The sequence below is a fragment of the Eublepharis macularius genome, chromosome 4 (genome assembly GCF_028583425.1).
Source record: "Eublepharis macularius isolate TG4126 chromosome 4, MPM_Emac_v1.0, whole genome shotgun sequence".
Taxonomy (NCBI): domain Eukaryota; kingdom Metazoa; phylum Chordata; class Lepidosauria; order Squamata; family Eublepharidae; genus Eublepharis; species Eublepharis macularius.
Window position 1 is genome coordinate 185,027,663 of NC_072793.1, and position 14,363 is coordinate 185,042,025.

The 14,363-nt window shown below is 46.9% G+C and overlaps 1 pseudogene; it reads left to right on the top strand.

Annotated features, from left to right (window-relative positions):
• The first annotated feature begins 2,175 nt into the window (after positions 1-2,175).
• The window catches only part of LOC129328437 (zinc finger protein 208-like), a 114,564-nt pseudogene continuing 102,376 nt past the window's right edge, over positions 2,176-14,363 (top strand).

The window sequence follows — 14,363 nt, forward strand, 5'->3', positions numbered from 1 at the left end:
GGTCCTTTTCTCCTGGGCTGCCTCCTAGTTGCTATGAGAAGTGGCTGCAGAGAAGGCCTTAAGGAGGAAGGGCGGGGCCAGGCAGTCTTCCCTGGGCCCAGTGGCGGGTCTCTGCCCCCCTCCGTGCTCCTTCCTCGGATGTGGGAGGGCTTCTGGGTCCTCCCTGCAGAGTGGCAGCCCCTGCCTGGCAGTCCTGTCCCTGGAGTGTGTGAGAAGAGGTGCCAAGGGATGCCTGGCTGGAGGGTGGGACGGTCCAAGCAGGGGCTCTGCCTTGCTGCCTCCTCTCTGGGCTTTTGCCTTCCTGTGCTGTGGAAGGAGCTCCACTTGGTTCTCTGCCACTTAGTGTTCAGCAGGCTCGTCAGTCTCAGATGGGCAGGGAGTAGGCACCAACCTGCCGGTGCCAGATGGAGGCTTCTTCGCCCCAGGCTGCACTCCGCTCCACCCCTCTTAATTGCCTGTTGTGTATTTCTGGAGGGACAGTCAAGGTGGCTTGGAATTGCTGGATTTCTAACTTTGTGAGGTTTTTTGATAAACAGGACCCCAGATTGCCAAACCTGACCTCATCTCCTGGCTGGAGGAAGAGGAAGAGCTGTTTCTCCCATTCTCTGAGGAAGAGGAAGCATTTACAGGTAGCTGCTTAGATCTGTCGTGGGACTGTGTGTTGCCAAGGGAAGGTTGAATTCCACAGCATTCTTTATCCTCACAGTTGCTTCAGAAGAACGCTGATGAGTTTTGAAGGCTGTAGATCTTGAAGCGCAAGGGTGGCGTGTTGCACTTTCCCGCTTCAGGGACTGTGAGCTCAACCGCTGCCTCTCCCTCCTATCGCTCTTGGAAAGCTGGTCTAAACGCGCATGGCGTGCTTACAGAGGTCAGGCCTGGGGCATTCAAAATACAAATGAACAAGGGGGGCATTGCAACCATATGTTGTTGTGGAATGTGTTGGTTTTGAATGGCCAGGTGGGGCCCGGAGATCTTTCCTGGAGCCGGAGGAGCCAGACCCTCTGCCTGTGTGTTGCTGAGCGGCCCAGAGGCCAGGAATGTGGGCCGCCAGAGGACTTCCAAGCCTTGTGGGTCTTGTACTTCTTCCTTGCAGTCCCCCTACGCCTCTCTGGGCTGCTGGAGCTGCTGGCAGGTCTCCCCTTAGAGAAGAACGAGCTCTCCCAGCAGCCTTACCCACCGCATGGGGAGGGGCCTCGACAGACCCCATGGATGCAGCCACAGGCACTGGCCCAGGGTTAGAGGCACCAAATTGTCCTGATACTCTGGGAGCTGCAGATCTCCGGCGTAAAGCCACTCTACGAGCCTGCTTGGAGGGCATGTTTCTCCAGCTACCAGAGACTGAGAAGGTGAAGTCGGGCTCAGCACACAAAAGGCATGCTCCAAAGGGGGGAAGGGGGAGCAAGGGAGAACCAAAGAAGTGAGAAAAGCCAGTCCCCCAGGCCTTACGGCAAAGCCTCCCACTGCCGAAGGCTCTTAGGCCGCTGTGAAGTACACCTTGCACTGCCGCACTGACTCTGTTGCGCCACCTGGTGGTTGAAACTGCTGCCACAGAGGCCACTCAAGTAGTCTGAAAAGGCACGAGTGGTGGTAAAGCTGCGCTCCCACTAGAAGCAACACAGACTTCTGCACATAATGCCAGTCAGAACTCAACTGCTGTCCAGGTCCAGCCGGCCTTGCCTTAAGTATCTAGCCGGCGGACCTGACTGGAGACTGTTTCTCAGGACTGACTGCCAGAGTCCTGCCACACGGCCCCAGCCAGCCTGGAGCTGATTGGATGGACAGAATTTGAATTTGTGGCATGCTGGGCTAGCCGAAGGAGCTGTCCATGAGGGGCCAGCAGGAGCAGCAGTTGGCGGCCATGCCTCTTGCCACGTGACCTGCAAACGCCAGCTCAGGGTGATGTCTGGGACTAGGGGCTTATTAGCCACCCATGAGACATTGGATAGTCAGATTCCCCAAGCAAGGATATCACAGATTCTCCAAGCGAGAGTTATTATAGTGTTTCTGGACAACTAGCTTTTGAATTCTTGCATTCCCTGGAGCAGTTAAATTAGCAATTTACATTTAGGTTGCATTTTTCATTATTGTGATCGTGCCAGGTTTCTCTCTTTTTCTGCAGGAGGTGACTTGGAGTCAGCAAATAAAAGAAAAGAACCTGCAGAAACTGAAAAAGAAGATACCTATCAGCAACGGGAAAAGATCACAGAATATTGTAATGCACCAAGGAAGGAAGAGGGAAAATACACACCAAGGAATCATTACGGTCATTTACAAGGTGATATCTCTTATGAAGTTTCAATACTTCAAAATATATACAAAGGAAGGAATTGGACTGAGAAGACTGCAAATGAGGAAAATTTCCCTGAAAAATCAGATGTTGATATTCCTTGGAACATGCAGTCAAGGACAAAAGTGTTTAAATGGCTGGAGTGTGAAAAAGCCTTTGATCATACAGACAACCTTACTTCCCATCAAAGAATGCACAGAGGGAAGAAACCATATATATGCCTAGAATGTGGGAAAAGTTTCAATTATACTTCAAACCTTACTTCTCATCAAAGAATCCACACAGGGGAGAAACCATACAAATGCCTGGAGTGTGGGAAAAGCTTCAGTCAGAAGGGACACCTTAATTCCCATCAAAGAATTCACACAGGGGAGAAAGCTTATAAATGCATGAAGTGTGGAAAGAGCTTCACAAACAGTGGTTCTATAGCTGTTCATGAAAGAATTCACACAGGGGAGAAGCCATATAAGTGCCTGGAGTGTGGAAAAAGCTTCAGTCAGAGCGGACACCTTAATTCCCATCAAAGAATTCACAGAGGCGAGAAAGCTTATAAATGCCTGAGGTGTGGAAAGAGCTTCAGTGACAGTGGATCCATTGCTGTTCATCAAAGAATTCATACAGGGGAGAAACCATACGAATGCCTGGAGTGTGGGAAAAGCTTCAGTCAGAGTGTAAACCTTTCTTCCCATCAAAGAATTCACACAGGGGAGAAACCATACAAATGCCTGGAGTGTGGGAAAAGCTTCTGTCAGAGGGGGCACCTTAAGTCCCATCAAAGAATTCACACAGGAGAGAAAGCTTATAAATGCCTGAAGTGTGGAAAGAGCTTCACGAACAGTGGATACCTTGCTGTTCATGAAAGAATTCACACAGGGGAGAAACCATACAAATGTTTGGAGTGTGGGAAAAGATTCAGTCAGAGGGGACACCTTAATTCCCATCAAAGAATTCATACAGGAGAGAAAGCGTATAAATGCCTGGAGTGTGGAAAGTGCTTCAGTGACAGTGGATCCATTGTTGTTCATCAAAGAATTCACACAGGGGAGAAACCATATAAATGCCAGGAGTGTGGGAAAAGATTCAGTCGGAATGGACACCTTATTCGCCATCAAAGAATTCACACAGGGGAGAAACCATATGTATGCCCAGAGTGTGGGAAAAGCTTCAGTCGGAGTGGAAACCTTTCTTCCCATCAAAGAATTCACACAGGAGAGAAATCATATAAATGCCTGTAGTGTGGCAAAACCTTCAGTGACTATCGAAGCCTTACTCGCCATCAAAGAATTCAGACAGGGGAGATGTCATATAAAGGCCTTGATGTGATCAAAGCTTCAATCTTAATGACTGAACGAAGGGGATCTAACATGGCGGCTGATTGAGAGGCTCATCTCTGTGGTCTCTCATTCTGGTTCTGTTTCCTGGGGTTTACAACCAGGCAGGGTTGTGAAATACAACCTGTGACTGATGGTTGTTGTGGGTTTTCCGGGCTGTATTGCCGTGGTCTTGGCATTGTAGTTCCTGACGTTTCGCCAGCAGCTGCGGCTGGCATCTTCAGAGGTGTAGCACCAAAAGACAGAGATCTCTCAGAGATCTCTCACATGCCAGTCACAGATGCTGGCGAAACGTCAGGAACTACAATGCCAAGACCATGGCAATACAGCCCGGAAAACCCACAACAACCATCGTTCTCTGGCCGTGAAAGCCTTCGACAATACATCGAACAACCTGTGACTTTATTGATAGAGATACCCCAACGTGCAGTGCCAGATATATCTGGGGGGTTATTTGGCTCCCTGGTGTTCCAAGGACACAGAAACATCAACCAGGAGCAGGACTGAGGTGGCCAGAGGCAAGATAAATCTGCCGGGATTATTTGTATATAACTAGTAGATATCTTTTTGACTATGGTAGGACCTCTTTTTTCTCCCCACCTTCTTCTCTTATAAGAACTTTCATAAAAATCCAAAAGGAAAACTTTTAAGCTGTGCTTTATTTTGCTGTTTGGATGAAAGAGGCTTGTAAAAACTACACCTCTCTACAAAAATAAAAAGCAGTTACTCATGTAGGAACCCTGGGCTTTAAAAAATAATTAGAATGCTTACCTTAAAGGTATTACGTTTAATTTTGTAAGCGATAACTGAGAACAGATGCTACCGGGAAGATTCTTCACAAAAGATTGTTTACAGTTTCTCTTTGACATTTTAATAGAAAATAAAAGGAACTATTCTAAACATACCCAAGAACTCAACTAATATTTGGGCATTATTTTGGAGGCATCGTCTTTTTCCTCTCTCCTCTTTATGGCTTTAATGTTGTGCCCTGATGGTTTTGTTTTTCTTTTTTTAAAAAGAGGAAATAAAGACGTGACAGCTAATTTCAAACTGTCTGGTTCACTGGATTAATTTTGGATTATAAATAACTTGTATCAAGGACGAATTTAAAGTTACAGCCTTAAAGCCCATTCAGTCAAACTTCAACTAGTAGCTCATCTTTTAAATACATATTATTGACTTAGAACTCTTGCTACTATAATATTTTTTGATTGTACAGTGTGGCTTTAAGTAACATGAAAAAATGACTGAATGTTGAACATTTTGGAAAATTACGTACTGCATTCTGATATCATTGGCCATACTGCCATCTCTGGCTTGAAGAAGGAACTGAGATTCAACATTCAATTATCTTTTTAAAATATATTCTTGATTTGAAGAAGGAATTACAGCTACATAATCACCACCTACTGGCTTGAAGAATGAACTGTCTTTCTTTTTTTCTTACTAATCTATTCTAAGGCTCTAAGCCTTTTGAGGTATTTAGCTGAAGAAAGAGGTAAGAAACTGAAAAAAAAATGGCTGCAGCGATGCAAAAGGCTAAAGCTGAACTAATTTATTGTTGTTGTTCTTGTTATTAATTAAACTTCTAAGTTCTGAACTAAGTTCAGAAGATGTCATTGATAGATCTCAAAAAAAATCTCTTCTCTTTCAAGTCAAATTAAAACCTTGTTCACAGAATTAAAGCAAGAGCATAAAAATGCTTTAAACCAGAAGCGACAAACTGATATGGAGACTCAAGAAGTAGTGCTGGAAAACACGGCATCATTAACCCAACTACAGTGAATGGACCAGACGACTCAAGGATTTTTCACTGGAATAAGGGAAGATTTTCAGAAGCTAAGAACTGAATTACTCTCCGGATTATGAGAAATAATTCAGAGAACTCAAGAAAATAATCAAGACATTCAAGAGATTAAAATACAGCAGAAAGAATTCAGAGAGATAAAAGAAAAAATTGAATCAGTACAAGCATTACAAGCAGACTAGAGACTGGGCATTTTCGAAACGGAATCTAGAAGTAATAATCTGAGGTTTTGCGAAATCGGAGAAAGCTTGGTGAATTTCGATTTAGAGACTGCGTTTCAAGGGTTCGCACGAGACTGTTTGATGAAGCAAGATGAATATGATCCAGGAGGCCCCTCACAATATGATCCAATGAATTTTTGGAAACTGAGCAAACTACTAGAATCAGTTCAAGGCACGCAAGTTGCAAGAAAGCACAAAGGAAAGAAATACAAATGGAGATGGAAGGGAGACACATTTTGGAGTATATACATTCTATTGCTTACAATAATTGTTGATTTATACAACTATGTTATAGAATATTCTTTCTCTCCTCTTCAATATCTTTCTTATTGCTGTTTTTCATGGATTTTTTTATATACACAACAAGTCAATTTATTACATTTAGAAGGTATAATTAATATTAAAATAGATTAATTGTTAAGCTAAACAGTTATATTAATAAGCTAATAAACTAAATATTGCCTTCATCTGTTGCCCTCCTCTGGAAACCTTCCAGTTTGTCAATATCCTTTTTAAATTGTGGTACCCAAAACTGAATACAATACTCTAGGTGAGGTCTAACCAGAGCAGAATAGAGCGATACCATCTCTTTGCGTGATCTGAGCACTCTGCTTCTGTTGATACAGCCTAAAATCGCATTTGCCTTTTTAACTACCTCATCACACTGCTGATTCGTGTTTAGTGTATGGTCTACTAAGAGCCCTAGATCCTTTTCGAAAACGCTACTGCCAAGACAAGTTTTTCCCATCCTATAATTATGCATTTGAATTTTCCTACCTAAATGCAGAACTTTACATTTATCTCTGTTGAAATTCATTTTATAATAACATTTGATTTATAACATTTGATTTGTTTTAGCTCAGTTTTCCAGCCTGTCAAGATCATCCTGAATCCTGACTCTGTCTTCTACCATGTTTGCTACCCCTTCCAATTTAGTAAATTTAATATGCATTCCTTATATTGATATATTGTCGAAGGCTTTCACGGCCAGAGAACAATGGTTGTTGTGGATTTTCTGGGCTGTATTGCTGTAGTCTTGGTTGTAGTTCCTGACGTTTCGCCAGTATCTGTGACTGGCATGTGACTGGAAAAAACATGGAACATTTTGAAAAAACAGCTCTAGAATCAGCACCCCACAAACCTAGTGTCTGGTTCCGGTTTGTGGATGATACATTCATCATTTGGAGCCATGGGGAGGAAGAATTGATGGGGTTTTTGAATCATCTCAACAACATCCACCGGAACATACAATTCACAATGGAGAAAGAAATCGAGGGAAAACTCCCATTTCTGGATACCTTGGTCATCCGCAAAGCAAACTTTCAGTTAGGTCACAAGGTCTACAGGAAACCAACTCACACTGATCGGTACTTACACAAAAACTCCAATCAGCACCCTCGACAGAAAAGAGGCATAATGAAAACATTAGTAGACTGTGCAAGACGGATATGTGAGCCGCACTTTCTCAACGAGGAAATGAATCATCTAAACCACGCACTTCAGGAGTGTAGAGGACGCTCTCTCTCACCCTGCTCAGCTGCGAAGGAAACACTCTCTTGAAATCTGCCCAGGAGACTCTCCAGTAATTCCTCTGAGGCCAGGCCTTTCCTTTTCCTTCAAGGGCCCACCAGCTACCTGAGGGGTTCATCAGCAAGCAAAACAAGGTGCTCAGCCACTGAACGGGGGCCTCGTCCTCCTGCCCTGGTGGGGTCCCCAATGCAATTTCTACTCTTCTCCCATCAGTCTCAGTCACTCAAGCATAGGACTGTGTCAGGATGTCAGTTTGCCTGTCAGTCTCTAGCCAGAGTTACGCCATGTTTGCTTATTGTAACCGCTTGTGTGTAGTCTTCCCCCCCCCCCAGGGCCAGATGTTATTGTGGCTGCCTGTTTCCATGGGAGAGAAGAACCCTTATCTGTTTCTTTCCGGCCAAGGACCTTGACGCTCAAATCTTCCCAGGCCCAGGTCTTCCCAGCAGACAGGACTGGGGGGGGGGAGGCTGGGAACGGGGTGTTTGATGTATTGCTACTTTCACTTTAGGTGCCATTCTCAACAATGCTTCTCTTCAGCCAAGACTAACTTAGGTCCTTGGAATATGGACACTGTATCCTGAGCATAATCTCTCAATAAACCTTTTGGAACCAAGACACATTGTGCTCCTTGCAGAAGGGGGGGAGACGAACTCTGGATAACTGGGATTCCATAGTCTGACAGACTGTGGGAGAGCCACTTCGTGCCAGAACAGAAAGGCTGCCAGATAAGAGAGAGGCTGCCGGGATCTGATCGCATTAGATTAGGACATGATTCCTCCCCTGTGACCAGCGCCTTCTCCAGTGATGGATTCCCTCTTATTGCATGTATTGAATGCATTTCTTGTCAGCCACTGAAACATCTGGAGATGGGGGAGTTCCCTTCTTTCCTTTGGCAGACAAAATCCTAGAAGGAAGACCTCTGTGCTTTCTTCAGTTCCATATTCCCGATAAAAGGGAGGGGGAATCCTTACCCACAGAGGCTGCAGTCTCCTCATTTTCCTAACAAACTTCCCAGCAGAGAGCTCTCCGGGCTGCATCCAGCACAGCAAATTCCTCCTGTGTCCTCGAAGGAAAGAAGAAAATATTTCCTCTGTCTTTCTCTTCCTAGGTGTTTAGGGAAGAAGACACAAACACTACATACTAGTAATCTGATGAAAAGGGAACAGACCCAATAATACAAAAAAAAAATGTGTTTATTTCCAGACCTCCCCCCGCCAAATATGCTTCACTTTAGAAACACACAGAGATGCCATTTGCATGCAACCCTCCTGTTTTAAATGGCTTTTGTCTGAAGAGGAGTTTGCCCTGGACCTTCCGGACCGTCCTCTCTCACCCGCCAAGCCCCAGAGATCATGGACTGCGGAGAAGAGGCCGTGGGTTTGTTAGGGATAATATTGAAAGGGCTTCTTCTCCTGATACAGATTTAATAGTTTATTTTTATGTTGTTGGTAATATTTTGTGTTGATGTATGTGAGAATTGTAAGCATGACAGTTTCTTTGCTGTCTTTGTGTTTTGCTTGTAACAATATTACTCAGGTTTTGAATTAAAGTATTTCTTTGAATATACCAACTTTAATGTAGCATAATCTTTCAAGAGCCACAGCTCTTTGTCAGATGCAATCTGACAAAGAGAGTTGTGCCTCTTGAAAGCTATCTGAAAAAGAGCTGTGCCTCTCGGAAGCTTACAAAGCAATAAAGTTGGTTGGTCTTAAAGGTGCTACTGGACTCTATTATGTTGCTGTTACAGACTAACACAGGTAACTCATCTGGATCTTTGATTGTACGTCTCTCTCTCTCCTGTGCCCCAACATTTACACTCATACATGCATGTTCCTTTTTAATTACTAAATTCTAAAATATCCTTGGATTGGCATGCTGCAACCTTGAATTTTTTAAAGGATCTTACTCTAGACCAGGGGTGGCCAAACTTGCTTAATGTAAGTCCCACATAGAATAAACATCAGATGTTTGAGAGCCACAAGACGGGATGCATTGAAGTGACCTCAGAGGAAGAGATGGGTTTGTGGGCGTACCCTCAAAGTGACATCACAGGAAGGGGGGGCAATCCTGACCCCCAGAGGCTGCAGTCTCGTCATTTCCTTTCTTAACTTCCCAGCAGAGAGCTCTTTGGGCTGTATTCAGCACGGCAAATTCCTCTTCTGTTCTCAAAGGACATTGGTGTGTGCCTGAAAGAAGAAAACATTTCCTCTGTCTTTCTCTTCCTAGGCATTTAGGGAAGAAGACCCTAACTCTACATACTAGTAATTGGATGACAAGGGAACAGACCAAATAATACCAACAGAATTTAAATGTATGTATTTATTATCTCTCATGCTTCACTTTAGAAACACATGGAGACGGCATTTGCATGCAACCCTCCTGTTTTAAATGGCTTTTGTCTGAAGAGGAGTTCTGTGCCAGTCTAAAGCTTGCATCCTGCTCGACAACCAAAGTTGGCCTAGTTATAGTCAGCATGTCTTTTGTTGCATTTTTTCTAAAAAACCTAAGACCTATTCAGCCCAGACATCGATGGGGTGGGGGCACGAGGTGGAGAGAAGCTGTGTGAAGAGTACCACAAACACGCTTCTTTTCAGCTGCTTCTCTGCATTTTGTGCATTTTGCAACACCTACAGTCTGGGCAGGGTGAACCCAAGCAAGCTCCTGCATCTCAAGAGATTTGGGATTTACCCTGAAAATTCCTAAAGGGGAACGGAAATAATCATACGGCCGACAAACTGCAATATTAGCAGAGATGGCTGGATTTTGAGTCTGAAGAACTAAAGGGAGGATTATTTTTATTGTTAGCAGTTATATTATTTTTAATAAGAATACCAGGATCTCTCTCCAGCCAGCCCCTTGCCTTTTCTTTCCTGTTCCTTCCCTCTTTTCACGCGTATCCTTTCTCTCTCCTCCCTCCCGCCAGTCTTGCCCTTTAGGAAATCTTAAACTGGCTTTTCCCTGCAGTCAAGCAAGAGCCAAACTCTCCCTGCAACCAGTGAAAAGGAAAGACCCTCTTCCACCCCCCTGATACAAGGGGAGGGCTTCGGCTTCTGAAATCCCCTGTTTCCTCTCCAGCAGGAGCGCCCAGAGCAGGACCCGCAACCCCGGGAGCCCTGGAGGGGTTTCTGCCCCTCGCCGCCTGCCTCTCCTCAGGCTCTCTCCCGCAGCCACGCCCGCAGGGGGCCGCCAGGAGGAGGTGGACAGAGGAGCCAAGGCCCCTCCTCTCCCAAGGTCCCATGTGAAGTTTGGGGGGGTCTGGTAGTCCCAGAGAACTACCGTCCCCAGAAGGCTCCGCGAGCACCAGCGAGGGGAGGCTGCGCAGTCGAGGCGGGCAAGGGGCATTTTTCCCTCCGGAGAGGGAAGGCGAGCCTCGTGGAGGCGGCATGGAGTTCCGCGGGGCCTCTCCTCTGCCGCCTCTCCCTCGGCCGGGGGGAGACTTTGGCCCCTGCGCGCCTGCAGGGAAGGTGAGTTCGGGATTGCAGGGACGGATCTGGGGCGGGGAGAGAAAACACGTGTGAATGAGGCAGGGCTGGGTCGGGGGAGCGCAGGGAGGGAGACAGAGCAGCTCCTGGGGCAAGAAGTCCGCTTGGGGCGCCTGTCCCCCCACCCCTTGAATGCGCCCCCTGCAAGCCGCCTGGGCTGATTTCCTTCGGAGCCGCTGGACGGACCCCTGGCCTGATCCGGAAGGGTCCTTTGTCCCTGCGGGGTCCGAAGATGGCTGCGCCCGCCCCGCGGGCTTTGGGAGGCGCTGCTGGTCCGGGCGGGCGGGCCGCGCTCCTCCTCTTGCCAACTCTTTCCAGCGTTGCTCCCTCTGGAGTGGGATTTCAACGCGTCTCACCCTCCAGATGACCTGTGGGTTGGCAACTGGTCGGGAGGGTTGCTTCGGGGAAGAGGGGATCCCCCGCCCGCCCCCGCCCGCCTGCGCTGCCTCCACCGTCCAGGCTTCTCGCGAGCAAAGCGCCCTTGCCAAAGCGCAGCGGTTGCATCGCCCACCCTCAGCCTGGTGGCCCCTTTTGCGGCTCCCCACTTTCAGTTTATTATTATCGATAAGAATAACGGGACCCCCTCCCCAAAGTCAACTCAGAGGCTCCAGTTGGTGCTGAACACCGCAGCTCAGTGAACGTTGCTGTTATTATTACTGTTACTAGTACTTTTATATACACTCCAAGTTTCTCACTGAGATCCAGGGTGGCTTACCCACTGCAGGTGAAATACAATATAATCAACAGCTGGGACATTCACCGAGTAAAATAAAACAATGAACGATTGTTGGGAGAGTTGCAGTGCCACCCTAGGGAAAACACTTTCCTGGGAGTAAGGCCCACTGAACAGACTTGATTGGGTTCTGAGTAGACCTGCTCTCTCAGTGAAACAGATACAATAGGTTACGGTTCCAGAAAATTTGAAAACAGGCACGAACCTGAGCACAGAGAGCCAAAATCTTATCTGAACGGAAGCACCACTAATTTCTACGGCATGTTTAGCTGCATGGAGAGAGACTCCCTGGTAGGTAAGTACCTACATCCACAGCAGCGTAGCGTGTAGTCCCCATCCCTGTCAAGGAATCTCTAGGAGTTCTTTCATATGACTCAGTCCTGTGATCTGGGTAAAAATCATTCAGTCTTGCATAGTTTGCAGAAGGCCAGGAGAGGGGGGAGCTTTGCCTACATCCTCAGGCAGGCCTTTCCATAAAGTGGGGGGGGGCTACTGCAGAGAAAGCACGTGTACGGGCAGCTGTTGATTTTGCCCCACTTGTAGGGCGTTCTCTGCAGAAGGCCCTGCCCAGGTGAGTGATGCTGCTTTGGGGGAACATGGGGGGAGAGGCCGTCACACAGATAGGAGAGGCTGAGTCCGTGAAGGGCTTTGGGTGTGATAATCATGACCTTGAATCGGACCTGGTAGTTGATGAGAAGCCAGTGGCTATAGAAATGGAGTGACAGGCGTGCTCCATCTAGCTCCTGAGAGTAAAGGAGCTGCTGCGTTCTGCGCCAGCTGGAGTCTCTGAGTCAGCTGTGAGGGGAGACCTGTGTAGAGTGCATTACAGTAGTGCAGTCTCGATGTGACTGTGCCATGAATCCAGGTGGCCGGATCAGCTGGGTCCAGGCCACCTTCCTGGCTAGTCTGAGTTGGGGGAAGGCCTTTTTGCTTCTCTAGCAGCAGCGCTGGGTCTCCCGTTCTGCCGTGACTCCCTTGGCTTCCCAGCAGTTACTGAGTTCAAGCTTTTGCCGATCACTTACAAGGCCCTGCTTGGCCTCCCCCCTCATATCTGTGGGGCTGGCTCTCTCCCTGCGCTCTGCCGCGGCAGCTTTGCTCATCCAAGCAGGGCTTTCTGTAGGCACCACCCTGCACAGGGGCAAAATCAAGGACTGCCTGTTCTTGTGCGTTCTCTGTGTTGGCCCCCGCCTGGTCGAACGGCCCGCCTGGGAGGTCAGGAAGGCCCCCACCCTCCTGATTTTCATACAAAATGCAAATCTGAATGAGGCAGGAGGGCTTTTTTGCGCAGGTGGGAGGGCTGTGCTGTGAGGAAATGGCTCGGAGAGGTGCTGCATACTGTCTGTCGCTGTAAGTCCCTCCCTGCTGGGTAATTTCTGTGCTGATTAATAAATCGTGTTTCATCACTCCCGCTCTGTTTAAGCGCTACATCCGATTTCTGCTTGTTTTCAAACTTCTGTGAGTTTTGCATTTGCAAACCCTGTTGCTTTGTTTATTGAATCTCCTGGCTGTTGCTCTTATTGACTTACACCGTTGGGATCCATCAGGGATTCTCGTGAGAAAGGTAGCAATGCATAAGTAACATAAATGAATTAATTAAACTGCTTTTTCCTTTTGTTTGAAAGCGAAAAGTGGACAAGATAACGCAGTAGTTCAAGGACAGGTTCTACAAACATTAGGTATTCCACATGCACCAATACCCGGAAAGGTCCCTGAGGCAGCAAGTTTGCCCTGGGCCTTCTGTACCTTCCTCTTCCACCCGCCAAGTCCCAAGGAGCACAGCCAGCGGAGAATAGGCCTTGGTTTTGTTAGGGATAGTATTGAATGGGTTTCTTGTCCTGAAACTGATTTAATAGAGTTTTTCATTGTCGTTAAATGTTTTGTGTGATGTATGTGAGAATGGTAAACATGACCGTTTCTTTTCTGTCTTTGAGTTTTGCTTGTGTAACAGTATTAGTCAGGTTTTTAACTAAATACACCTCTCTTTTTTATCTCGTTCTCTCTCCACATATATACACTCATATATGCATGTTCCTTCTTAATTACTAAATTCTAAAATATCCTTGGATTAGCATGCTGCAAACTTGAATTTTTTTGTATTGTCGAAGGCTTTCACGGCCGGAGAATAATGGTTGTTGTGGATTTTCTGGGCTGTCTGGCCGTGATCTTGGCATTGTAGTTCCTGACGTTTCGCCAGCAGCTGTGATTGGCATCTTCAGATGTGTAGCACCAAAAGACAGGGATCTCTAGATCTCTGTCTTTCAGTGTTACACCTCTGTAAAGGTTCTATACCATTCAACAGGGAACACATCTAATCTCGGAGAGACGAGAAGCAGTCCAAATTTCTTGCTGCTGGTTTCATGTGTTGCCTTCTTTGAATCCATTGACTGGCCAATGGGAGTCTTCTTTCTTTCTTGAATGCTTAGGGACAGAAATAAATGAACAAGTGGGAAATCTTTTCTTCTTTCAGAGATCCTCCGTGTCCTTTGAGGAGGTAGCCGTGTTCTTCTCGGAGGAGGAATGGGCTCTGCTGGATCCAGGCCGAAGAAAACTCTACTGGGAGGTGATGGAGGAAAATTACCAGACTGTGGCCTCCCTGGGTAAGGATCTTTTCCCTTATATTGTGAACTATCAACAAAGCCCATTGTGGGTAAAAATACAACGGGTTCTAGAAAGTGGAGGGCGGATTGGCAGTCATTCCCTCCTCCTCTGTCACTGATCGTGGCCAGTGAAGAAGGAATTGGGCATTGCCACCTGCTCCACATGTAATCTCAGCCACATGAAGGGTGGTGGGCTTTGCTATCTGCTCCACGCCTGACACAGGCTGGGTAAAGAAGGGGGGCATTGCAATCTGCTCTGCTACTGATCCCTGCTGGGTGAAGAGGAAACGGGCATTAGTTCCTGCTCCATGCCTGATCTTGGTAACATGAACAGGTGGGGGGCTTTGGTATTTGCTCCACACCTGATACAGGCCG